This window comes from Rhinoraja longicauda, chromosome 39, assembly GCF_053455715.1.
Source record: "Rhinoraja longicauda isolate Sanriku21f chromosome 39, sRhiLon1.1, whole genome shotgun sequence".
In the NCBI taxonomy this organism is placed as follows: domain Eukaryota; kingdom Metazoa; phylum Chordata; class Chondrichthyes; order Rajiformes; family Arhynchobatidae; genus Rhinoraja; species Rhinoraja longicauda.
Genome location: NC_135991.1, coordinates 5,839,651 through 5,866,315, shown reverse-complemented (window position 1 = coordinate 5,866,315; position 26,665 = coordinate 5,839,651). Strand labels below are relative to the sequence as shown.

The following is a 26,665-nucleotide window of genomic DNA, read 5'->3' as shown; positions in this document are numbered from 1 at the left end:
GCTGCACGCCCTCAAATAGCAAGAATATCCTTCCGCAAATTTGGAAACCAAAATTGCACACAGTACTCCAGGTGCGGTCTCACTAGGGCCCTGTACAACTGCAGAAGGACCTCTTTGCTCCTATACTCAACTCCTCTTGTTATGAAGGCCAACATTCCATTGGCTTTCTTCACTGCCTGCTGTACCTGCATGCTTCCTTTCAGTGATTGATGCACTAGGACACCCAGATCTCGTTGTACGTCCCCTTTTCCTAACTTGACACCATTCAGATAATAATCTGCCTTCCTATTCTTACCACCAAAGCGGATAACCTCACACTTATCCACATTAAACTGCATCTGCCATGCATCCGCCCACTCACACAACCTGTCCAAGTCACCCTGCAACCTCATAGCATCTTCCTCACAGTTCACACTGCCACCCAGCTTTGTATCATCTGCAAATTTGCTAATGGTACTTTTAATCCCTTCATCCAAGTCATTAATGTATATTGTAAATAGCTGCGGCCCCAAAACCGAGCCTTGCGGTACCCCACTAGTTACTGCCTGCCATTCTGAAAGGGACCCATTTATGCCCACTCTTTGCTTTCTGTCTGCCAACCAACTTTCTATCCATGTCAGTACCCTACCCCCAATACCATGTGCTCCAATTCTGTCCACTAATCTCCTATGTGGGACCTTGTTGAAGGCTTTCTGAAAGTCGAGGTACACCACATCCACCGGCTCTCCCCTGTCAATTTTCCTAGTTACATCCTCAAAAAATTCCAGAAGATTAGTCAAGCATGATTTCCCCTTCGTAAATCCATGCTGACTCGGAACAATCCTGTCACTGCTATCCAAATGCTCCGCAATTTTGTCTTTTATAATTGACTCCAGCATCTTCCCCACCACTGATGTCAGACTAACTGGTCTATAATTTCCCGTATTCTCTCTCCCTCCTTTCTTAAAAAGTGGTATAACATTAGCTACCCTCCAATCCACAGGAACTGATCCTGAATCGATAAAACATTGGAAAATGATTACCAATGTGTTCACAATTTCTAGAGCCACCTCCTTAAGTACTCTGGGATGCAGACCATCAGGCCCTGGGGATTTATCAGCCGTCAGTCCCATCAGTCTACCCAATACCATTTCCTGCCTAATGTGAATTTCCTTCAGTTCCTCCGTCACCCTAGGATCTCTGGCCACTAGAACATCTGGGAGATTGTTTGTATCTTCCAAAGTACCGGTTCAACTCGTCTGCCGTTTCCTTGTTCCCCATAATAAATCCCCCTGCTTCTGTCTTCAGGGGACTCACATTTGCTTTGACTAATTTTTTCCTCTTCACATACCTAAAAATCCTCCTATATTTAATTGGCTAGCTTACCCTCGTACCTCATCTTTTCTCCCCGTATTGCCTTTGTAGTTATCTTCTGTTACTCTTTAAAGGAGTCCCAATCCTCTACCTTCCCACTCTTCTTTGCTATCAGAGTCAATTCGCGTCTCATCTCGTCAAAGTCTCCATTCACTACTTGTCTCTGAATTAACCAGGTCACTTTCCATCTTAATGCAGAAATTATCACATAAAGACTGGAGATAAGACAATAGACAATAGGTGCAGGAGTAGGCCATTCAGCCCTTTGAGCCAGCACCGCCATTCAATGCGATCATGGCTGATCACTCTCAATCAGTACCCCGTTCCTGCCTTCTCCCCATACCCCCTCACTCCGCTATCCTTAAGAGCTCTATCCAGCTCTCTCTTGAAAGCATCCAACGAACTGGCCTCCACTGCCTTCTGAGGCAGAGAATTCCACACCTTCACCACACTCTGACTGAAAAAGTTCTTCCTCATCTCCGTTCTAAATGGCCTACCCCTTATTCTTAAACTGTGGCCCCTTGTTCTGGACTCCCCCAACATTATAGACAATAGGTGCAGGAGTAGGCCATTCAGCCCTTCGAGCCAGCACCGCCATTCAATGCGATCATGGCTGAATGGGACAATCCTTACCCTGGGTCAGTTCAGATGCCTCCCCCACAGAGAGAGACTATATCAGCGTGGATATAGTTCAAGTGAGGTTGCCAACTGTCCCGTATTAGCTGGGACATCCCGTATTTTAAGCTAAATTGGTTTGTCCAGTACAGGACCACCCTTGCCCATATTAGGACCGGGCGGTGCTGTCGACCCGGACAGCCTAGGCCCAGATGCCGGTAAACGGAGCTTGTGTATCAACCCGCCTCCCCCCCCCCCCCCCCCCCCGGCCTGGGCGGCCGCCATTGGTAGTGCGGGAGCACGTGGCTGCTGACTGGGTGAGGTCACGTGATGACGTCACCTGGTCCCTTATTTGGGAGTGAGATAGTTGGCACCCCCAAGTTCAAGTGATTTGGGATCCTCTTTCTGATGTATTTTTATTATGGCCTCCCTCCCGTGAAACGATCACCGTTTCGATCATGCACTGAAACCACTTCTGATACAAGCCAAAGCTGCAAACATTATAATGAGTTGGACAGGTTGTATGAGTGGGCGGATGCATGGCAGATGCAGTTTAATGTGGATAAGTGTGAGGTTATCCACTTTGGTGGTAAGAATAGGAAGGCAAATTATTATCTGAATGATGCCAAGTTAGGAAAAGGGGACATACAACAAGATCTGGGTGTCCTAGTGCACCAGTCACTGAAAGAAAGCATGCAGGTACAGCAGGCAGTGAAGAAAGCCAATGGAATGTTGGCCTTCATAACAAGAGGAGTTGAGTATCGGAGCAAAAATGTCCTTCTGCAGTTGTACAGGGCCATAGTGAGGCCGAACCTGGAGTACTGTGTGCAGTTTTGGTCTCCAAATTTGAGGAAGGATATCCTTGCTATTCAGGGCATGCAGCGTAGGTTTACTAGGTTAATTCCCAGAATGGCGGGACTGTCATATGTTGAAAAACTGGAGCGACTAGGCTTTTATAGAAGGATGAGAGGGGATCTTATCGAAACATGTAAGATTATTAAGGGGTTGGACACGTTAGAGGCAGGAAACATGTTCCCAATGTTGGGGGAGTCCAGAACCAGGGTCCACAGTTTAAGAATAAGGGGTAGGCCATTTAGAACGGGGATGAGGAAAAACGTTTTCAGTCGGAGAGTTGTGAATCAGTGGAATTCTCTGCCTCAGAAGGCAGTGGAGGCCAATTCTCTGAATGCATTCAAGAGAGAGCTAGATAGAGCTCTTAAGGATAGCGGACTCAGGGGGTATGGAGAGAAGGCAGGAATGGGGTACTGATTGAGAATGATCAACCAGGATCACATTGAATGGTGGTGCTGGCTTGAAGGGCAGAATGGCCTCCTCCTGCACCTATTTTATATAATGAAAGGCCTGGATGGAGCGAGTGTGGAGAGGATGTTTCCACCAGTGGGAGAGTCCAGGACCAGAGGCCACAGCTGCAATAAAAGTACATACCTTTAGAAAGGAGACAAGGAGGAATTTCTTTAGCGATTGTCCTACCTCAAGGTTGGCGATTCTGTGAAATTCATTGCCACAGATGGTTGTGGAGGCCAGGCAAAAGGATATTTGTAAGTCGGTGATTGACAGAAATTGGATTACTACGGATGTCGGGGGCTACTTGTAAAGTAGGCAGGAAAATGGGGTTGCGAGGGAAAGATTGGTGAGCCACGATTGAATGGAGGAGTAGACGTGATGGGCCGAATGCCCCAATTCTTCTCCTCGAACTTGTGAACATTGTAGTTGTAGTTAATCGGGGACCACCTTTCCCTATACGAATCGCTTGATTTCACTTTTTTCCCTTTAGTTCAGAGATACAGCGCAGAAGTAGGCCCTAAGGAGGTGGCTCTAGAAATAGTGGAAGCATTGGAGATCATTTTGCAATGTTCTATAGATTCAGGATCAGTTCCTGTGGATTGGAGGATAGCAAAAGTTATCCCACTTTTTAAGAAAGGAGGGAGAGAGAAAACGGGTAATTATAGACCAGTTAGTCTGACATCAGTGGTGGGGAAGATGCTGGAGTAAATTATAAAAGACGAAATTGCTGAGCATTTGGATAGCAGTAACGGGATCATTCCGAGTCAGCATGGATTTACGAAGGGGAAATCATGCTTGACAAATCTACTGGAATTTTTTGAGGATGTAACTAGGAAAATTGACAGGGGAGAGTCAGTGGATGTGGTGTACCTCGACTTTCAGAAAGCCTTCGACAAGGTCCCACATAGGAGATTAGTGGGCAAAATTGGAGCACATGGTATTGGGGGTAGGGTACTGACATGGATAGAAAGTTGGTTGGCAGACAGAAAGCAAAGAGTGGGCATAAATGGGTCCCTTTCGGAATGGCAGGCAGTGACCAGTGGGGTACCGCAAGGTTTGGTGCTGGGACCCCAGCTATTTACGATATACATTAATGACTTAGACGAAGGGATTAAAAGTACCATTAGCAAATTTGCAGATGATACTAAGCTGGGGGGTAGTGTGAATTGTGAGGAAGATGCAATAAGGCTCCAGGGTGAATTGGACGGGTTGTGTGAGTGGGCGGATACATGGCAGATGCAGTTTAATGTAGATAAGTGTGAGGTTATTCACTTTGGAAGTAAGAATAGAAAGGCAGATTATTATCTGAATGGTGTCAAGTTAGGAGGAGGGGGAGTTCAAAGAGATCTGGGTGTCCTAGTGCATCAGTCAATGAAAGGAAGCATGCAGGTACAGCAGGCAGTGAAGAAAGCCAATGGAATGTTGGCCTTCGTAACAAGAGGAGTTGAGTATAGGAGCAAAGAGGTCCTTCTACAGTTGTACCGGGCCCTGGTGAGACCGCACCTGGAGTACTGTGTGCAGTTTTGGTCTCCAAATTTGAGGAAGGATATTCTTGCTATGGAGGGCGTGCAGCGTAGGTTCACTAGGTTAATTCCTGGAATGGCGGGACTGTCGTATGTCGAAAGGCTGGAGCGATTGGGCTTGTATACACTGGAATTTAGAAGGATGAGGGGGGATCTTATTGAAACATATAAGATAATTAGGGGATTGGACACATTAGAGGCAGGAAACATGTTCCCAATGTTGGGGGAGTCCAGAACAAGGGGCCACAGTTTAAGAATAAGGGGTAGGCCATTTAGAACGGAGATGAGGAAGAACTTTTTCAGTCAGAGAGTGGTGAAGGTGTGGAATTCTCTGCCTCAGAAGGCAGTGGAGGCCAGTTCGTTGGATGCTTTCAAGAGAGAGCTGGATAGAGCTCTTAAGGATAGCGGAGTGATGGGGTATGGGGAGAAGGCAGGTGATTGAGAGTGATCAGCCATGATCGCATTGAATGGCGGTGCTGGCTCGAAGGGCTGAATGGCCTACTCCTGCACCTATTGTCTATTGTCGATTGTCTATTCGGCCCACCGAGTCCGCACCGACCAGCGATCCCCGCATATTAACATTATCCTACACCCACTAGGGACATTTTATACATTTACCAAGTGAATTAGCCCACAAACCTGTACGTCTTTGGAGTGGTGGGAGGAAACCGAAGATCTCAGAGAAACGCCATCAGGTAACGAGAAGAAGTTCCAAACTCCCTCCAGACAGGACCGACAGTCGCGATTGAACCCTCGTCTCGCATTCGCTGCGATTCTGTCCTGAGTCACCAAGGACTCAGCATTGTGGGTGTTGTGGCAAACCACGATCCGACCGTGTTGGACCTGCAGTCAGCTGAACATGTCGGTCTCCAACTCCGCTGGCGTTCCCGGAAATGTCGGATCCAGTCATGATCTGGTCGTTACGTTGTTACTGTGTGAACCCGCATGGGTTGAAAGCCCGAGACAGTTGCGGGGCACGACTTGGTTTGACCGCTGACTCAACAGCAGAGTGTGCGTTTGGGAGTCGGGGTCGGGGGGGGGACACTTGGACTGGGCTGGGCATTGAAGTGGTCGGTCAGTGCAAAAGTGGACTGCAGCTAGTCCCGTTCCCACCCACCCTCACCCGGGAACCGGCCACACAGTGGGACGAGGTAGATAGAGTAGGGCAGACGGAGGAATCACAGACAGGACAACCAAAGGCTGCCTTACACTGACGTGGCGCTCGCATGAAGGTTCTGCTCGGATTTCCGGGTAGGCGGCACAAGTTCCTCCCTTGTTATTCCATCTCAACTAAAGGGGCGGCAGTTCCTGGGTTTAGTTCCACCAACCCCCAAGCAGAGTATCGGACCCACCGCCTCTTCTTCGTGTGACCCAGAGTGAGGGTTTAACCTGCAGAAGGCAGCGTGTGGAATGCACAGCAGGAGGTCAGATATTATAAGAAAATAACCGCAGATGCTGGTACACATCGAAGATATTTATTCACAAAATGCTGGAGTAACTCAGCAGGTCAGGCAGCATCTCAGGAGAGAAGGAATGGGTCAGAGGTTGGTCTACGTGTCATAGGGTCAGAGTGATACACAGTGGAAACAGGCCCTTCGGCCCAACTTGCCCACACCAGCCAACATTTGCTCCACATCCCTCTAAGCCTGTCCTATCCATGTACCTGTCCAACTGTTTCTTAAATGTTGGCATAGTCCCAGCCTCAACTACCTCCTCTGGCAGCTGGTTTGGATGAAGGAATTAGAAGTAACACTTGCAAGTTTGCAGACGACACAAATCTGGGTGGCAGTGTGAACTGCGAAGAGGATGTTAGGAGGTTGTAGGGTGACCTGGACAGGTTGAGTGAGTGGGCAGATGCAGTACAATGTAGATAAATGTGAGGTTATCCACTTTGGCGGCAAAAAGGAGGCAGATTATTATCTCAATGGTGTCAGGTTAGGTAAGGGGGAAGTGCAGCGAGACCTGGGTGTACACCACTCACTGAAAGTTGGCATGGAGGTACAGCAGGCAGTGAAGAAAGCTAATGGCATGTTAGCCTTCATAACAAGAGGATTTCAGTATAGAGGTAGGGTAGGAAAATAACTGCAGGTGCTGGTACAAATCGAAGGTATCACAAAATGCTGGAGTAATTCAGCAGGTCAGGCAGCATCTAGGAGAGAGGGAATGGGTGACGTTTCGGGTCGAGACCCTTCTTCAGACTGATATCTTTATCTCTGGCAATGGTCCACAAGTGCCTGAAGTCAGCTACCATGGTGCTGGTGTCGAAAAAAGCAAAGCTCACCGACCTGAACGACTACCGTCCGGTTGCCCTAACTCCGATAGTCATGAAGTGCTTTGAAAGGCTGGTCCCCTCACACATCAAATCCAGCATCCCTGACTCACTGGACCCACATCAATTTGCATACAGGGCAAACAGATCCACAGAGGACGCCATCTCTCTGGCTCTTCACACTGTCCTGACACAACTGGAGAGACAGGGCACATACGTGAGGATGCTATTCATTGACTATAGCTCTGCCTTCAACACGGTCATCCCCACCAAGCTCATCACCAAACTCCACCAGCTAGGCCTCAGCTCGTTGTTATGTGACTGGATCCTGGACTTCCTGCTGGAGCGACCGCAGGCAGTGAGAATGGGCCCACACCTGTCCTCCACTATCACCCTGAGTACCGGCACACTACAGGGCTGTGTTCTGAGCCCCATGCTCTACTCCCTCTTCACACACGACTGTGTTCCTGCATTCGACACCAACACCATTGTCAAGTTTGCAGACGACACAACGGTGATCGGGCTTATCACCAACGGTGATGAAACAAACTACAGAGCGGAGTTGCAGAACCTGGCGGACTGGTGCTCTGATAACAACCTGTCCCTAAATACCACCAAGACCAAGGTGCTAATCATCAACTTCCGTAGGTCACATAACGGGGAATACACTCCGATCTTTATCAACGGGGACAGTGTGGAGAGAGTTTCCAGCTTCAAGTTTCTGGGCACTCACATTTCGGAGGACCTAACATGGTCCAATAACACTGCTGCGCTGGTCAAGAAGGCACAGCAACGACTGTTTTTCCTAAGAACGCTGAAAAAGACTGGTCTGCCCCGACAGCTGCTGACGACCTTCTACCGCTGCACCACAGAGAGCATCCTAACGCATGGCATCTCTGTGTGGTATCTCAGCTGCACAGAGGCGGAGAGGAGAGCTCTTCAGCGGGTATTCTACAAAGCTCAGAAGGTTATCGGGACGAAGCTTCCAGCCTTCGAGGGCATCTACAACACACGATGCCTCAGGAAAGCCACCAGCATTCATAAAGACTTCTCACACCCTTGCAACAGTCTGTTCGAACCTCTGCCATCCGGCAGACACTCCAAGGCCTTCTACGCCCGCACCTCCAGACTTAGGACAGCTTCATCCCCAGAGCCATAACTGCTATGAACCGGTCCTGCTGAGTGCCCCCCCCCCATGAACTGTCTCCTTCGGATGGTCACGTCGCAATGCGACCCGGCACAGACATATTTGCACTTTATATTGTTTTAACTGTTTCTAATTTTGTTTCTCTGGGTTGTCTAAATTTCTGTTGATTAGCTAATTAATTTATTACATCAAATGGAAGTTGCATTCCCACTCTCGTTGTACCCCTGTGCAATGACAATAAAGATATATTGTATTGTATTGTATGTCTGAAGAAGGGTCTCGACCCAAAACGTCACCCATTCCCTCTCTCCTAGATGCTGACTGACCTGCTGAGTTACTCCAGCATTTTGTGATACCTTCAGTATAGGAGTAAAGAGGTTCTTCTGCAGTTGTATAGGGCCCTGGTAAGACCACATCTGGAGTATTGTGTACAGTTTTGGTCTCCTAATTTGAGGAAGGACATCCTTGTAATTGAGGCAGTGCAGCGTAGGTTCACGAGATTGATCCCTGGGATGGTGGGACTGTCATACGAGGAAAGATTGAAAAGACTAGGCTTGTATTCACTGGAGTTTAGAAGGATGAGGGGGGATCTTATAGAGACATATCAAATTATAAAGGGACTGGACAAGCTAGATGCAGGAAAAATGTTCCCAAAGTTGGGGGAATCCAGAACCAGGGGACACAGTCTTAGAATAAAAGGGAGGCCATTTAAAACTGAGATGAGAAGGAACTTTTTCACCCAGAGAGTTGTGAATTTGTGGAATTCTCTGCCACAGAGGGCAGTGGAGGCCAAGTCACTGGATGAATTTAAGAGAGAGTTAGATTGAGTTCTGGGGGCAAGTGGAATCAAGGGGTATGGGGAGAAGTTGGGCACAGGTTACTGATTATGGATGATCAGCCATGATTAAAATAAATGGCGGTGCTGGTTCGAAGGGCCGAATGGCCTCCTCCTGCACCTATTTTCTATGTTTCTAAGTTACTATGCGGCTCTCACTGAGGACATACTGGAGTGTTCGTCTGCTGCGGCTGAATGGATAGAGTTTGGAAATAAGTTTAGTTAGTTTAGTTTAGTTTATTTGTCATTCCACTCCTTACAGATCATGCAACGAATGGGACGAAACAGAGTGCCCCCGGGGGCCATAGTGCAAGACAAATGCAAAACATATAACAGGGGATGACAGTGCAGTACAATATGATACAGTACAATACAATTAGACAGGCAGCAGGCAGTGAAGAAAGCCAATGGTATGTTGGCATTCATAGCGAGGGGATTTGAGTACAGGAGCAGGGAGGTTCTACTGCAGTTGTACAGGGCATTGGTGAGACCACACCTGGAGTATTGCGTACAGTTTTGGTCTCCTAATCTGAGGAAAGACATTCTTGCCATAGAGGGAGTACAGAGAAGGTTCACCAGATTGATTCCTGGAATGGCAGGATTTTCATATGAAGAAAGACTGGATAGACTCGGCTTGTGCTCGCTGGAATTTAGAAGACTGAGGGGGGATCTTATAGAAACTTACAAAATTCTTAAGGGGTTGGACAGGCTGGATGTGGGAAGATTGTTCCCGATGTTGGGGCAGTCCAGAACAAGGGGTCACAGTTTAAGGATAAGGGGGATGTCTTTTAGGACCGAGATGAGAACGTTTTTTTTCACACAGAGTGGTGAATCTGTGGAATTCTCTGCCACAGAAGGTAGTTGAGGCCAGTTCATTGGCTATATTTAAGAGGGAGTTAGATGTGGCTAAAGGGATCAGGGGGTATGGAGAGAAGGCAGGTACGGGATACTGAGTTGGATGATCAGCCATGATCATATTGAATGGCGGTGCATACAGGCTCGAAGGGCCGAATGGCCTACTCCTGCACCTATTTTCTATGTTTCTATGACAGTGCAATACAATATAATACATATAGACAGAGGATTTGATTTTGATTTAGAGATACAGCGCGGAAACAGGCCCTTCGGCCCCAGTCCACGCCGCCCAGCGATCCCCGCACATCAACACTATCCTACAGCCACTAACATATAACATATAACAACTACAGCATGGAAACAGGCCTGTCCGGCCCTACCAGTCCACGCCGACCATTCTCCCTGACCTAGTCTCATCTACCTGCACTCAGACCATAACCCTCCAATCCCCTCCTATCCATATACCTATCCAATTTACTCTTAAATAATAAAATCGAGCCAGCCTCCACCACTTCCACCGGAAGCCCATTCCATACAGCCACAACCCTCTGAGTAAAGAAGTTCCCCCTCATGTTACCCCTAAACCTTTGTCCCTCAATTCTGAAGCTATGTCCCCTTGTTGGAATCTTCCCCACTCTCAAAGGGAAAAGCCTACCCACGTCAACTCTGTCCGTCCCTCTCAAAATTTTAAAAACCTCTATCAAGTCCCCCCTCAACCTTCTACGCTCCAAAGAATAAAGACCCAACCTGTTCAACCTCTCTCTGTAGCCTAAGTGCTGAAACCCAGGCAACATTCTAGTAAATCTCCTCTGTACCCTCTCCATTTTGTCGACATCCTTCCTATAATTTGGCGACCAGAACTGCACACCATACTCCAGATTCGGCCTCACCAATGCCCTGTACAATTTCAACATTACATCCCAACTTCTATACTCGATGCTCTGATTTATAAAGGCAAGCATACCAAACGCCTTCTTCACCACCCTATCCACATGAGATTCCACCTTCAGGGAACAATGCACAGTTATTCCCAGATCCCTCTGTTCCACTGCATTCCTCAATTCCCTACCATTTACCCTGTACGTCCTATTTTGATTTGTCCTACCAAAATGCAGCACCTCACACTTATCAGCATTAAACTCCATCTGCCATCTTTCAGCCCACCCTTCCAAAAGGCCCAAGTCTCTCTGTAGACTTTGAAAATCTACCTCACTATCAACTACTCCACCTATCTTAGTATCATCTGCATATTTACTAATCCAATTTGCCACACCATCATCCAGATCATTAATGTAAATGACAAACAACAGTGGACCCAACACAGATCCTTGGGGCACTCCACTAGACACTGGCCTCCAACCTGACATACAATTGTCAACCGTTACCCTCTGGTATCTCCCATTCAGCCATTGTTGAATCCATCTTGCAACCTCACTATTAATACCCAACGATTTAACCTTCTTAATCAACCTTCCATGTGGAACCTTGTCAAATGCCTTACTGAAGTCCATATAGACAACATCCACAGCCTTGCCCTTATCAATTTCCCTGGTAACCTCTTCAAAAAATTCAAGAAGATTAGTCAAACATGACCTTCCAGGCACAAATCCATGTTGACTGTTTCTAATCAGGCCTTGATTATCCAAATAATGATATATATTGTCCCTAAGTATCTTTTCCATTAATTTTCCCACCACAGACGTCAAACTAATAGGTCTATAATTGCTAGGTTTACTTTTAGAACCTTTTTTAAACAAAGGCACAACATGCGCAATGCGCCAATCTTCCGGCACCATCCCTGTTTCTAATGACGTTTGAAATATTTCCGTCATAGCCCCTGCTATTTCTGCACTAACTTCCCTCAATGTCCTAGGGAATATCCTATCAGGACCTGGAGACTTATCCACTTTTATATTCTTCAAAAGTGTCCGTACCTCCTCTTCTTTAATCCTCCTAATTTCCATCACTACTCTACTTGTTTCGCTTACCTCACATAATTCAATATCCTTCTCCTCGGTAAATACCGAAGAAAAGAAATTGTTTAATATCTCCCCCATTTCTTCCGGCTCAGCACATAGCTAGGGACAATTTTTCCCATTTACCCAGTCAATTAACCTACAAACCTGTACATCTTTGGAGTGTGGGAGGAAACTGAAGTTCTCGGAGAAAACCCACACAGGTCACGGGGAGAACGTACAAACTCCGTACAGACGGCGCCCCTAGTCAGGATCGAACCTGAGTCTCCGGCGCTGCATTCGCTGTAAAGCAGCAACTCTACCGCTGCGCCATCGTGCCGCCCTTAAAGCATGTAAATGGTAAATGGTAAAGCATTTAACCTTGAGTTTAAAGCATGTAAACGGTGAATTTAAAACCATCGATGAGAGCAGGTGAGTTATTAATTGCACATTAAATGAGATTATAAAATAAGAAACGTGAGAAAATGTTAATGAGATTATGCTAGTATTCCCCCCAGTAAGCGGGAGATCGGGGAACAAATATGCAGACAGATTGAAAAGCAACAGGGTGGTCTTATTGGGTGACTTGAACTCCAATATTGACTGGGACTTGCTCACAGAGTCATAGAGTGACGTAGTGTGGAAACAGGCCCTTCGGCCCAAATTGCCCACACTGACCAACATGTCACAGATGCACGAGTCCCACCTGCCTGCATTTGGCCCATATCCCTTCAACCATGTTCTATCCATGTACCTGTCAAACTGTTTCTTAAATGTTGGGACACTCCCTGCCTTAACTACCTCCTCTGGCAGCCTGTTCTGCACACCCACTAACCTTTGTGTGAAAACGTTACCCCTCAGATTCCTATGAAATCTTTTCCCCATCACCTTAAATCTATATCCTCTGGTCCTCGATTTACCTGCTCTGCTAATAGACTGTAAATTCACCCGATCTAATTGTCACATGATTTTATACACCTCAATAAGATCACTCCTCATCCTCCTGTGCTCCAAGGAATAGAGTCCCAGCCTACTCAACCTCTCCCTGTAGCTCACACCCTCTAGCCCCAGCAACATCCTCGTAAATCTTCTCTGTACCCTTCAGTCTGAAGAAGGGTCTCGACCCGAAACATCACCCATTCCTTCTCTCCAGAGATGCTGCCTGTCCTGCTGCGTTACTCCAGCATTTTGTGTCTATCTTCTCTGTACCCTTTCTAGCTTGACAACATCTTTCCTGTGACTAGTAGTGTGCCTCAGGGATCGGTGCTGGGCCCTTAGCTGTTTCAGTTAATATCAACGATTTTGATGAGAATGTGGAAAGACCTAGAAATAAGTTTACAGCTCAGAACACATGGCAATAAACTGAACTAAACTGATATGACCTGAAACAATGAAACCCTTGTTTGCTGCAGCTTAGAGTCACAATGATACAGTGTGGAAACAGGCCCTTCAGCCCAACCTGCCCACTCCGGCCAACATGCCTCGTCTACACTAGTTACCCAGCGTGGAAACAAGCCCTACGGCCCAACTTGCCCACATCAGCCAACATGCCCCATCTACACTAGTCACCCAGCATGGAAACAGGCCCTTCGGCCCAACTAGCCCACAACGGCCGACATGTCCCATCTACACTAGTCCCACCTGCCTGCGTTTGGCCCAAATCCCTCTAAACCTGCCCTATCCATGTACCTGTCCAAATGTCTCTTAAACGTTGGGATAGTCCCAGCCTCAACTACCTCCTCTGGCACCTCATTCCAGACACCCACCACCCTCTGTGTGGAAAAGATACCCCTCAGGTTCCTATTAAATCTTTCCCCCCTCACCTTAAACGCATATCTGGTCCTCGATTCCCCTACTCTGGGCAAGAGACTGTGTGCATCTAACCTGATCTATTCCTCTCATGATATTGTACACCTCTTTAAGACCACCCATCACCATGAACCAGTGTCCTCTGGTCCTTGATTCCCCTACTCTGGGTAAGAGACTCTGTGCGTCTACCCGATCTGCTCCTTTCATGATTTTATGCTCGGCTTTACAGCCACTTTATTGCAGCACCATAAGTGCACAATAATGCAATAAATCCCCAGTTATTTCGGGTGAACCGTATCGTGATAGTGCAAAGTACAATGCCTGGGGCAAAGTACATATTGCTTTAGTGCCAATTTAAAAGATTATTATCATTATGAATGTCACGTATACAACGGTACGGTGTAAAGCTTTTGTTGCACGTTGCTCAGTCAATGAAAGTAGGAGACATAGTGATAATCAGTGTGCAGATACAGGATAATGACTCAACATTCAGTGCAAGGCAAAGTCAGAATAAAGATAAAGTCTGAAGAAGGTTCTCCACCCAAAATGTTACCCATTCCTTCTCTCCAGAGATGCTGCCTGTCCCGCTGAGTTACTCCAGCACTTTGTGTCCAATCTTCGTTGTAAACCACCATCTGCAGTTCCCTCTACACATAAAGTCCGATGGTGCAGGATTGTTAATGCTGGTTCGAGCCTCTGATGGGAAGAAGGTGTTCCTGAACCTAGAGGTCACGGTTTTCAAGCTCCTGTACCTTCATCCTGATGTTAGCAATGAGATGAGAGTGTGGTCAGGGTGGTGTGGGTCATTGGAGGTGTGGTCAGGGTGGTGTGGGTCATTGGGAGTGTGGTCATGGGGGTGAGGGTCATTGGGGGTGTGGTCAGGGTGGTGAGGGTCAGGGGGGGTGGGTCATTGGGGGTGTGGTCAGGGTGGTGTGGGTCATTGGGTGCGTGGTCAGGGTGGTGTGGGTCATTGGGGGTGTGGTCAGGGTGGTGTGGGTCATTGGGGGTGTGGTCAGGGGGTGAGGGTCATTGGGGGTGTGGTCAGGGTGGTGAGGGTCAGGGGGGGTGTGTCATTGGGGGTGTGGTCAGGGTGGTGAGGGTCATTGGCGGTATGGTCAGGGTGGTGAGGGTCAGGGGGGGTGTGGGTCATTGGGGGTGAGGTCAGGGTGGTGAGGGTCTCTGGTGTGAGTGTAGCCAGGGAGGTGTGGGTCATTGGGAGTGTGGTCAGGGTGGTGAGGGTCATTGGAAGTGTGGTCAGGGTGGTGAGGGTCATTGGGAGTGTGGTCAGGGTGGTGTGGGTCATTGGGGGTGTGGTCAAGGTGGTGTGGGTCATTGAGAGTGTGGTCAGTGTGGTGAGAGTTATTTGGAGTGTGGTCAGGGGGTGAAGGTCATTGGGAATGTGGCCAGGGTAGTGTGGGTCATTGAGAGTGTGGCCAGGGGGGTGGGTCATTGGGAGTGTGGCAAGGGGGGTAAGGGTCATTGGGAGTGTGGTCAGGGTGGTGTGTGTCTCTGGTGTGAGTGTGGTCAGGGTGGTGAGGGTTATTTGGAGTGTGGTCAGGGGGGTAAGGGTCATTGGGAGTCTGGCCAGGGGGTTGAGGGTCGGGGGAGGGTGGGTCATTGGGAGTGTGGCCAGGGGGGTGAGGGTCATTGGGAGTGTGGTCAGGGGGTTGAGGGTCAGGGGATGTGGGTCATTGGGAGTGTGGCCAGGGGGGTGTGGGTCATTGGGAGTTTGGTCAGGGGGTTGAGGGTCAGGGGGGGGTAAGGGTCATTGGGAGTGTGGCCAGGGGGGTGAGGGTTATTGGGAGTGTGGTCAGGGGGTGAGGGTCAGGGGGGGTGTGGGTCATTGGGAGTGTGGTCAGGGGGTGAGGGTCTCTGGTGTGAGTGTGGCCAGGGAGGTGAGGGTCATTGGGAGTGTGGCCAGGGAGGTGAGGGTATCTGGTAATGCTGGCTGCTTTCTGTAGAGCACTTTCATAATGGGGGGGGTCAGTTGCCATGATGAACCGGGCAGTCACAGAGTCACCCAGCGCGGAAACTGGCCCTTCAGCCCAACCTGCCCACACCGACCAACATGCCCCAGCTACACTAGACCCACCTGCCCGCATTTGGCTCATATCCCTCCAAACCTGTCCTGTCCACGTACCTGTCTAAATGCCTTTTAAATGTTGTTCGTTGTACCTGCCTTAACTAAGATCACATGTTGAAGGCAGGAGAATGGGGTTGTGAGGGAAAAATAGATCAGCCATGATTGAATGGGCTGAATGGACTCATTCTGCTCCAATGACTGAACTTTAGAAAAACAGCGCAGAAACAGACCCTTGGGCCGACCTATAGATAATAGACAATAGGTGCAGGAGGAGGCCATTCGGCCCTTCGAGCCTGTACGCACTGCCATTCAATGTGATCATGGCTGATCATTCTCAATCAGTACCCCGTTCCTGCCTTCTCCCCATACCCCCTGACTCCGCTATCCTTAAGAGCTCTATCTAGCTCTCTCTTGAATGTATTCAGAGAATTGGCCTCCACTGCCTTCTGAGGCAGAGAATTCCACAGATTCACAACTCTCTGACTGAAAAAGTTTTTCCTCATCTCTGTTCTAAATGGCCTACCCCTTATTGTTAAGCTGTGGCCCCTGGTTCCCGAGTCCATGCCGACCAGCGAACACCTCATACACTAGCCCTGTCCTGCACACACGGGGGACAATTTACAATTTTACCTGACTCAATTAACCAACAAACCTGCAAGTCTTTGGAGTGTGGGAGGAAACCGGAGCACCCGGAGAAAACCCCCGCAGGTCACGGGGAGAACGTACAAACTCCGTACAGACAGCACCCACATTTGGGATCGAACCTAGGTGTCTGGCGCTGTGAGACAGCAGCTCTACCCGCTGCTCCACCGCCGCCCCCACTGATCAAGAATCTATCTATCACTGCCTTCAAAACATCCACTCACTTCGCCTCCACAGCCGTCAGTGGTGAAGAATTCCACAGATTCACCACCCTCTGGCTAAAGAAATTCCACCCCATCTTCCTAAAGGAACGTCCTTTAATTCTGAGGCTGTGCCCTCTGATCCCAGACTCTCCCACTAGTGGAAACATCCTCTCCACATCCTCTCTATCCAGGCCGCTCACTATTCTGTACGTTTCAATGATGTCCCCTCTCATCCTTCTAAACTCCATCGGGCACAGGCCCAGTGTCCACAAACACTCATCATAGGTTAACCCACTCATTCATCGGATCGTTCTTGTAAACCTCTTCTGGGCCCTCTCCAGAGCCAGCACATCCTTCCTCAGATATGGGGCCCAAAACAGCTCACAATACTCCAAATGCAGACTGACCAGCGCCTTATAGAGCCTCAACATTGACCCCTGTTTTTGTACACGTGCCCTCTTGAGTTTGCTTTCTTTACAACCGATGTGGGGGAGAAAATCTGTGGCTGACATTCACGCCACAAGATGGAACAGGGCAGACTGGGGAACTGGTTAGTAGTTCCACAGACTCACCACTCTCCCTCCCACCCTCTCCCTCCCTCCCTCTCCCCATCCACGCCTCCCTCTCACTCCCTCCCTCTCCCCTCCTACCCACCCACCCTCTCCCCTCCCACCCACCTTCTCCCTCCCTCCCTCTCCCCATCCACGCCTCCCTCTCCCCTCCCACCCACCCACCCTCTCCCTCCCTCCCTCTCCCCATCCACGCCTCCCTCCCTCCCTCTCCCCTCCTACCCACCCACCCTCTCCCCTCCCACCCACCTTCTCCCTTCCTCCCTCTCCCCATCCACGCCTCCCTCTCTCTCCCACCCACCCTCTCCCTCCCTCTCTCTCCCATCCACCCTCTCCCTCCCTCCCCAGCAGACCGCACCATCTCACTGCGGCTGGCCTGGGGGGTTTCTAACTATCTTGGGCAGGCAGTGGACAGCTGCAGGAGATATCATTGCACCGCATGGCTGAAACGTCTCACCTCTGGCCTTTAGCCAACATCTCTCATTCCCCGAGTACCACCGCCCGCGCTAAAGTTCAACGTCACCTCATGACCCAACACCACAGTCAGACATGTCTGATAGAGAGAGTTTAGTTCAGAGATACAGCACGGAAACAGGCCCTTCCCCACCCAGTCCGTGCTGACCAGCGATCACCCCGTACACTAGTTTAGTTTAGAGATACAGCGCAGAAACAGGCCCTTTGGCCCACCCAGTCTATCCTACACACACTAGGGACAATTTATAGATATGGGCCAAACGCAGGCAGGTGGGACTAGTGTAGGTGTGGCATGTTGGGCGGTGTGGACATGGTGGGCTGAAGGGCCTGTTTCCATGCTGGCTGACCAGTGTTCCCCCATCTCCACGTTGTGTGTGAGGTGTGGCAAATCTCCACGTTGTAGGCAACGGACAATAGGTGCAGGAGGAGGCCATTCGGCCCTTCGAGCCTGTGCGCACCGCCATTCAATATGATCATGGCTGATCATTCTCAACCAGTACCCCGTTCCTGCCTTCTCCCCATACCCCCTGACTCCGCTATCCTTAAGAGCTCTATCTAGCTCTCTCTTGAATGCATTCAGAGAATTGGCCTCCACTGCCTCTGAGGCAGAGAATTGTGCGTGAGGTGTGGCCTTCACCAATCTCCACTGTCAACGTGCAGAGAGTGGACTTTAGTCATGGCTACGACGTGCAGGGTGAAGGGAAGGTGACTTTCACTTATCGCAGTTCCCTTGTGCAGCAATTCAATGTCAGCAGCCGGTCCCACACCCCAGAGGTTCCGAGAATACTCAAGACCAACCCACACACCCTCAGGGAAAAGACCAAGGTTAATGCAACAGTTACGAACAAAAGATAGACAAAATGCTGGAGTAACTCAGCGGGTCAGGCAGCAGCTGTGGAGGACATGGATAGGTGAAGTTTCATGGAGTGCTGGAGTAACTCAGCGGGTCGGGCGGCATCTGTGGGGAACATGGATAGGCGACGTTTCACAGAGTGCTGGAGTAACTCAGTGGGTCAGGCAGCATCTGTGGGGAACATGGATAGGTGACGTTTCATGGAGTGCTGGAGTAACTCAGCGGGTCAGGCAGCATCTGTGGAGAGAAGGAATGGGTGGCGTTGCACGTCGGGACCTTTCTTCATACTCTGTTTCCATTCGTGGGAGAGTCGAGGACCAGAGGGCACAGCCTCAGAATTAAAGAACGTTCATTTAGGAAGGAGATGAGGAGGAATTTCTTTAGTCAGAGGGAGGTGAATCTGTGGAATTCTTTGCCACAGAAGGCTGTGGAGGTAGGCTTGTATACACTGGGATTTAGAAGGATGAGAAAGGTTCTTATCGAAACTGAAAAGATTATTAAGGGGTTGGACACATTAGAGGCAGGAAACATGTTCCCAATGTTGGGGGAGTCCAGAACCAGGGGCCAGTTTAAGAATAAGGGGTAGGCCATTTAGAAGAGAGATGAGGAAAAACTTTTTCAGTCAGAGAGTTGTGGATCTGTGGAATTCTCTGCCTCAGAAGGCAGTGGAGGCCAATTCTCTGAATACATTCAAGAGAGAGCTGGATAGAGCTCTTAAGGATAGCGGAGTCAGGGGGTATGGGGAGAAGGCAGGAACGGGGTACTGATTGAGAATGATCAACCATGATCACATTGAATGGCGGTGCGTACAGACTCAAAGGCCCGAATGGCCTCCTCCTGCACCTATTGTCTATTGTAGGCGGAGATTGATAGATTGTTGATCAGTGCGGGTGTCAGGGGTTATGGGGAGAAGGCAGGAGAATGGGGTCAGGGGGGAGAGATAGATCAGCCATGATTGAATGGCAGAGTGGACTCAATGGTCCGAATGGCCTAATTCTGCTCCTATCATTAATGCCTGGGCAGAGATGAACACAGCGCAGGAGCAGGCCCTTCGGCCCACAATGTCCGTGCTGAACATAATGCCAAGTTGAACTGATCCCCTCTGCCTGCACGTGATCCATAGCCCCCATTCTCTGCCCGTGCCTGTCCAAAAACCTTTTAAACACCACTACCGTATCTGCCTCCACCACCACCCCTGGTTCCAGGTCCCCACCACCCTCTGTGAAACAACCTGCCCTGAACATCTCCGTTAAACATTGTTCCATGGACCAAGTATGGCCCTTGGATTCAGAGTGACGTGTGAATAGCGACCGTGCCACAGGAAACCCCAGCACCAGTGTAAAGGAGAAAAGGGGATTTAAGGGTTAAGGTGTATGTGACCAAATGCTACATGAAGCTGAACTGTCACTAAATTAAAATGCATACCTCAGATGCCGGCAAGTCTACCTCTGTGTGGATGCTGGCTTGAGATTGCAGAAGGGGTGTTGTAATCTTACAAAGGACAGGATACGGATACAGAAGAGCATCAGTAGACTTGAGCCTCTTAACAATTACCACAAGGTTGAGCCCCAGAAAGATGAGTTTATGTGAATAGACTGAGCCTCGTTACAATCACTCTAAAGTTGAGCACCTGGAAGATGTGTTTATGTTAATATACTCAATTGTTAACCTCGGACAATGGCCAGTGATAGTGGGTGATGATTCATTGAACTCCCATCCTCTTGCAAGACCACCTGTGTGGGGTGTCTGGTTCTGTTATCACTTCTAAAAACCCATTGTATTTGTTGCATAAAAAGGTTCCTGAAACACTCTGTAAGTGAGTGGGGTCTTCGAGTGACTGCTAGTATGCGAGCATACTATTTGTGGCTCTCCCACTCCCGCGGGCGTAATAAAGACTAATGTTTTACCACTTTATGGTGTTGTTCTCTGTCTATTAGAATCGAAATTTAACACCAGTGTGTGGCGTGGTCAACGTGTACGCACATGGCACACACACAGCACACAATACACACACACACACACACACACAGTACCCCCACACACACACATACAGTACACACACACACACAAACAGTACACGCAGGTATGCACACAGTACACACACCAGAGAGTGGTGCGGTGAACGTGAGCACACATGGTACACATACATCGTACACATAGCAGACACACAGCAGATTGTGGCGTGGTCAATGTGTACACACACGCACACAGTATACACACAGTACATCCAGTACACACACAGACGAGTGTGGCGTGGTCAATGTGTACACACATACACACACTCAACGTCGGTACAAAGTGAATCAGTAGTTTGGGTCCTGACCCTCAGCCTTGACCCGCTGGCTGTCCGAGCATCATCACAGTCAGTCTGGAATAAACTTTGCCGCAGGTGAAGTTGCCTTACCTGTGAACAGGTGTGGTCCCAGCCATTTGCCAAGCCACCTGTGATCTTCCAGCCCCTCCCAAAGCTCCTCACCTGCACAGCCATATATAATATTTAATCCTCTCTATCTAAGAATAAAATGCTTCCCCCTCCTGTTCACCAGGACAGTTGCTGAAAGGCCACCTGTCCAGTGACCACTGGAAATAGCTACACAAGAGATCGACATAAGTGTTTCCAATCCCCCAACCAAGCCACGAATTATCCCATCACTTCAGTGCTGTCTCCACCCTCTCAGTGTTGTCGCGGCAGCTTCCCGACGTGTGGGAAGGAAATGCAGGTGCTGGTTTACACTGAAGATGGACACAAAATGTTGGAGTAACTCAGCGGGTCAGGCAGCATCTGTGGAGAACATGGATAGGTGACGTTTCACAGAGTGCTGGAGTAACTCAGCGGGTCAGGCAGCATCTGTGGAGAACATGGATAGGTGACGTTTCACAGAGTGCTGGAGTAACTCAGCGGGACAGGCAGCATCTGTGGAGAACATGGACAGGTGACGGTTGAGAGAGTGCGGGAATAACTCAGCGGGTCAGGCAGCATCTGTGGAGAACATGGATAGGTGACGGTTGAGAGAGTGCGGGAATAACTCAGCAGGTCAGACAACAGCTGTGGAGAGAAGGAATTGGTAAAACAATTCGGTCCGTGTGTGAAGAAGGGTCTTAACCCGAAGCGTCGCCAATTCCTTCTCTCCACAGATGCTGCCTGACCCGCTGAGTTACTCCAGCACTCTGTCACACACACACTCAGCGGGTCAGGCAGCATCTCTGGCGAGAAGGAATGGGTGACGTTTTGGGTCGAGACTCTTCTTGAGATTGAAATTCACGGGAAAGGAAAACGAGAGCTATAGACGTTGATAGACTCGGCTTGTACTCGCTGGAATTTAGAAGACTGAGTATAGAAAGTTACAAAATTCTTAAGGGGTTGGACAGGCTCGTTGCAGGAAGATTGTTCCCGATGTTGGGGAAGTCCAGAACAAGGGGTCACAGTTTAAGGATAATGGGGAAGTCTTTTAGGACCGAGATGAGAACGTTTTTTTTCACACAGAGAGTGGTGAATCTGTGGAATTCTCTGCCACAGAAGGTAGTTGAGGCCAGTTCATTGGCTATATTTAAGAGGGAGTTAGATGTGGCCCTTGTGGCTAAAGGGATCAGGGGGTATGGAGAGAAGGCAGGTACAGGTTACTGTTGGATGATCAGCCATGATCATATTGAATGGCGGTGCGTACAGGCTCGAAGGGCCGAATGGCCTACTCCTGCACCTATTTTCTATGTTTCTGTTTCTATGATATAGAGAGATATGGAACAAATGAATGAAAGATATGCCCAAAAGGATGATAAAAGAAACAGGCCATTGTTAGCTGTTTGTCGGGCGAGAATGAGAAGCTGGTGTGACTTGGGTGGGGGCGGGATGGAGGGAGAGGGAGTGTCAGGGTTACTTGAAATTAGAGATATCAAATCTCATACCACTGGGCTGTAAGCTGCCCAAGTGAAAAATTGTTCCTCCAATTTGCGTTTGGTCTCACTCTGACAGCGGAGGAAGCCCAGGACAGAATGGTCAGTGTGTGAGTGGGAAGGACAATGGCAACCGGGAGATCAGGTCGATCCAGATATACACAAAGTGCTTGAGTAACGCTGCATGACAAGCAGAGAAGGAATGAGTCAGCCCCTGACCTGGGATAGCAACCCACCCCCCCCCTAACCTGGGATAGCCCGGGACACCACCCCTCCCTAACCCGGGATAGCCCGGGACACCACCCCCCCCCTTACCCGGGATAGCCCGGGACACCACCCCCCCCTAACCCGGGATAGCAACCCACCCCCTTCCCCCTAACCCGGGATAGCCCGGGACACCACCCCCCCCTATCCCGGGATAGCCCGGGACACCCCCCCCCCTAACCCGGGATAGCCCGGGACACCACCCCCCCTAACCCGGGATAGCAACCCACCCCCTTCCCCCTAACCCGGGATAGCCCGGGATACTGAGCTCCCCCCCCCCAGCCCCTAACCCGGGACACCACCTACCCCCTCCCCCCGTAACCAGGGATACCACGACCCCCCTCCCCCTGTAACCAGGGGCACCGAGCTTTCCCCACATGTGTTACAAGAACGGCGCCAGAGACCCGGGTTCCATCCCGACTACGGGTGCTGTCTGTGCGGAGTTTTCCCGTTCTCCCCATGACCGAGTTGGTTTTCTACAGTTTTCTAAACCCTGGATACCCCCCCACCACCCGCTGGTCCCCCGTAATAACTCGTTTAAAATCATGAGGGGAATAGATCGGGTAGATGCACAGAATCCCTTGCCCAGAGTAGGGGAATCGAGGACCAGAGGACACAGGTTTGAGGTGAATGGGAAAGGATTTAATAGGAATCTGAGAGGTAACTTTTCCACACAGAGGGTGGTGGGTGTATGGAACGAGCTGCCGGAGGAAGTAGTTGAGGCTGGGACTATCCCATTGTTTGAGAAACAGTTAGACAGGTACATGGATAGGACAGGTTTGGCGGGACTCGTGTAGATGGGGCATGTTGGGTGGGGTGGACAAATTGGGCTGAAGGGCCTGTTTCCACGCTGTGTTTCAGGGGTTATGGGGAGAAGGCAGGAGAATGGGGTTGGGAGGGAGAGATAGGTCAGCCGTGATTGAATGGCGGAGTAGACTCGATGGGCCGAATGGCCTGATTCTGCTCCAATTACCACAAGCCCATCCCTCGCCTGCGGTTCCAGGAAATCTGCAGAGGTCGACCACGCGCTGACTGGAGGATCAGATTCCAATGGGAGGACTCTCGGGTTACCAGACCTGGAATCAGCGCCTTGAAAACCAGCCTGGTGGCAGCAACCAGTCTGGAGACAGACACGGACCCGAACCCCACTCCCCTGTACCCCAATACACCCTGAACCCTACTCCCGTATACCCCAATACACCCCAAACCCCACTCCCCTGCACCCCGAACCCCACTCCCCTGTACCCCAATACTCGCCTGTACACCCCAAACCCTATTACTCTCCTTCCTGTGAACCCCAATACCCCACTTCCCTGTACCCCAGTGCTCCCCTGTACCCCAGTGCTCCCCTGTACCCCAGTGCTCCCCTGTACCCCAGTGCTCCCCTGTACCCCAGTGCTCCCCTGTACCCCAGTGCTCCCCTGTACCCCAGTGCTCCCCTGCACCCCAGTACACCATGAACCCCATTACTCCCCTGTACCCCAGTACACCATGAACCCCATTACTCCCCTGTACCCCAGTACTGGCCTGTACACCCGAACCCCACTCCCATGTACCCCAATACTCGCCTGTACACCCCAAACCCTATTACTCTCCTTCCTGTGAACCCCAATACCCAACTCCCCTGTACCCGTGTTCCCCTGTACCCCAGTGCTCCCCTGTACCCCAGTGCTCCCCTGTACCCCCCGTATTCCCCTGTACCCCAGTGCTCCCCTGTACCCCAGTGCTCCCCTGTACCCCAGTGCTCCCCTGTACCCCCCGTATTCCCCTGTACCCCCCGTATTCCCATGCCCAGGATCGCCTGCACTTGCTGTGTGTGTGACTGTGTGAACCACTGTCTCCCTGCAGTCTGGACCTGCACCCTGTCTTTGCTGTCTCGGGGAATCTCCTGGTATCTCCACAGCAGTCACTAACCCAACCCCTCACGTCCTGCCCTCCCCCTCTCTCTCTCCCCACTGGCCAATCCCCCCTCCTTCTCCGCCCCTCTCTCCCCCTCCCTGTCTCTACGCCCTCTCTACCCCCTCTCTCTCTCTCTCTCTCTCACTGCGGGAGGGGGGTACACAATGATGTCTCTAACCTCTCTTCTCTACAGGGGTCTTCACCAATGAGTGTCGCGATGTGGGAGTGAGGGGGGGAGAGTGACGGAGGGGGGTGAGGAGGGCGGGAGATGGGTGAGGGAGGGAGGTTGAGGAGTGAGGGAAGGAGGGGTGAGCGAGGGAGGGAGGTTGAGGGGTGACGGAGGGAGGTTGAGGGGTGAGAGAAGTTGAGGGGGGTGATGGGCGAGGGAGGGGGTGAGAGAGGGAAGTTGAGGGGGGTGGGGAGTGAGGGTGAGAGGTGAGGGGGCTAAGGAGAGGGGGTGGGGTGAGAGGGGGGGCACTACCTCTAATCTCCTCCCCCTTCCACAGGGGTGTTCCTTATCCCCTACATCCTGGTCGCCGTGTTTGGTGGAATCCCCATCTTCTTCCTGGAGATTTCTCTGGGTCAATTCATGAAGGCTGGAGGTGTCAAAGTGTGGAACATCGCTCCTCTCTTCAAAGGTCAGCACGGCTGTCTCTCTACCCCACTCTCCCTCTCCCCCATCGCTCCGCTCTTGAAAGGTCAGCGCGACTGTCTCCCCCTGTCTCTCTACCCCACTCTCCCTCTCTCCACCCTTTCTTCAAAGGTCAGTGGGGGCTACGCCTCGATGGGGATCAGGGTATATTTACCCCCTCCCTCTACCCTCCAGGTCTGGCCTATGCCTCGATGGTGATGGGGAGAGGGGTTGAGGTGTGACGAGGAGGGGGTGGGGAGAGAGGGTTCACTGTATTTACCCCCTCTCTCTGCCCCCCCCCTCGGGTTTGGCTACTCCTCAATGGTGATGGGGTGGGGAGAGGGGGGTTCACTGTATTTACCCCCAGGGTTGGGCTATGCCTCAGAGGTGATGGGCGAGGGGTGTGGAGAGGTGTGAGGGGCTCACTCTATTTACCCCCCTCTCTCTGCCCCCCCGCCCGGTTTGGGTTGTGATGGGGAGGGATGCACTCTGTATTTACCCCCCTCTCTCCCCCCCCCAGGTTTGGGCTATGCTTCGATGGTGATAGGGAGGGTGATGAGAGGGGGTTGAGGGGTGCACTCTGTATTTACCCCCCTCTCTCCCCTCCCCCCCAGGTTTGGGCTACACCTCGATGGTGATAGGGAGGGTGATGAGAGGGGGGTTGAGGGGTGCCCTCTGTATTTACCCCCCTCTCTCTCCCCCCCCCCAGGTTTGGGCTACGCCTCGATGGCGATTGTCTTTTTCTGCAACACCTATTACATCATGGTTCTGGCATGGGGGAGCTTCTACCTGGTCCATTCCTTCGCCCCCACTCTGCCCTGGGCTTCCTGCAACAACACCTGGAACACAGACTCCTGCACCCTGGGGGGAGAACGGCACACACGCACAGTCATCCATTGTGGAGTTCTGGGAGTAAGTCATGGAGGGAGCGGGGGTGAGGGGAGGTCGGGGGGGAGAGGAGGGGGAGATGGGGTACCGTGTGTTATCTGATCCCTGAGTCTTGAACGCTCTGTGCGTCTGCCATCCCCCATCATTGAGTATAGAAGTTGGGAGGTCACGTTGAAGTTGTGTCAGACGTTGGCGAGACCATATTTAGAATATTGCGTTCAGTTCTGGGCACCGTGTTATCGGAAAGATGTTGTCAAACTGGAAAGGGTTCAGAGAAAATCTACGAGGATGTTGCCAGGACTGGAGGGTATGAGCCACATGGAGAGGTTGGGTCTCTATTTCCTGGAGACCAGGTGGATAAGGGGTGAGTCTGTGGAATTCTCTGCACAGAAGGTAGTTGAGGCCAGTTCATTGGCTATATTTAAGAGGGAGTTAGATGTGGCCCTTGTAGCTAAAGGGATCAGGGGTATGGAGAGAAGGCAGGTACGGGTTACTGAGCTGGATGATCAGCCATGATCATATTGAATGGCGGTGCGTACAGGCTCGAAGGGCCGAATGGCCTACTCCTGCACCTATTTTCTATGTTTCTATCTTAAAGAAGT

The 26,665-nt window shown here is 50.5% G+C and overlaps 1 protein-coding gene across 2 annotated transcripts in view; it reads right to left on the bottom strand.

Moving 5' to 3' along the window:
• LOC144611142 (NACHT, LRR and PYD domains-containing protein 3-like) overlaps positions 1-5,898 on the bottom strand; it is a 67,280-nt gene extending 61,382 nt beyond the window's left edge. For both annotated transcript variants that reach the window (XR_013549489.1, XM_078430206.1), the window contains exon 1: positions 5,436-5,898. The gene's annotated coding sequence lies outside the window, so the exon portion shown is untranslated. The remainder of the gene's footprint in view (positions 1-5,435) is intronic.
• Positions 5,899-26,665: the final 20,767 nt, after the last annotated feature.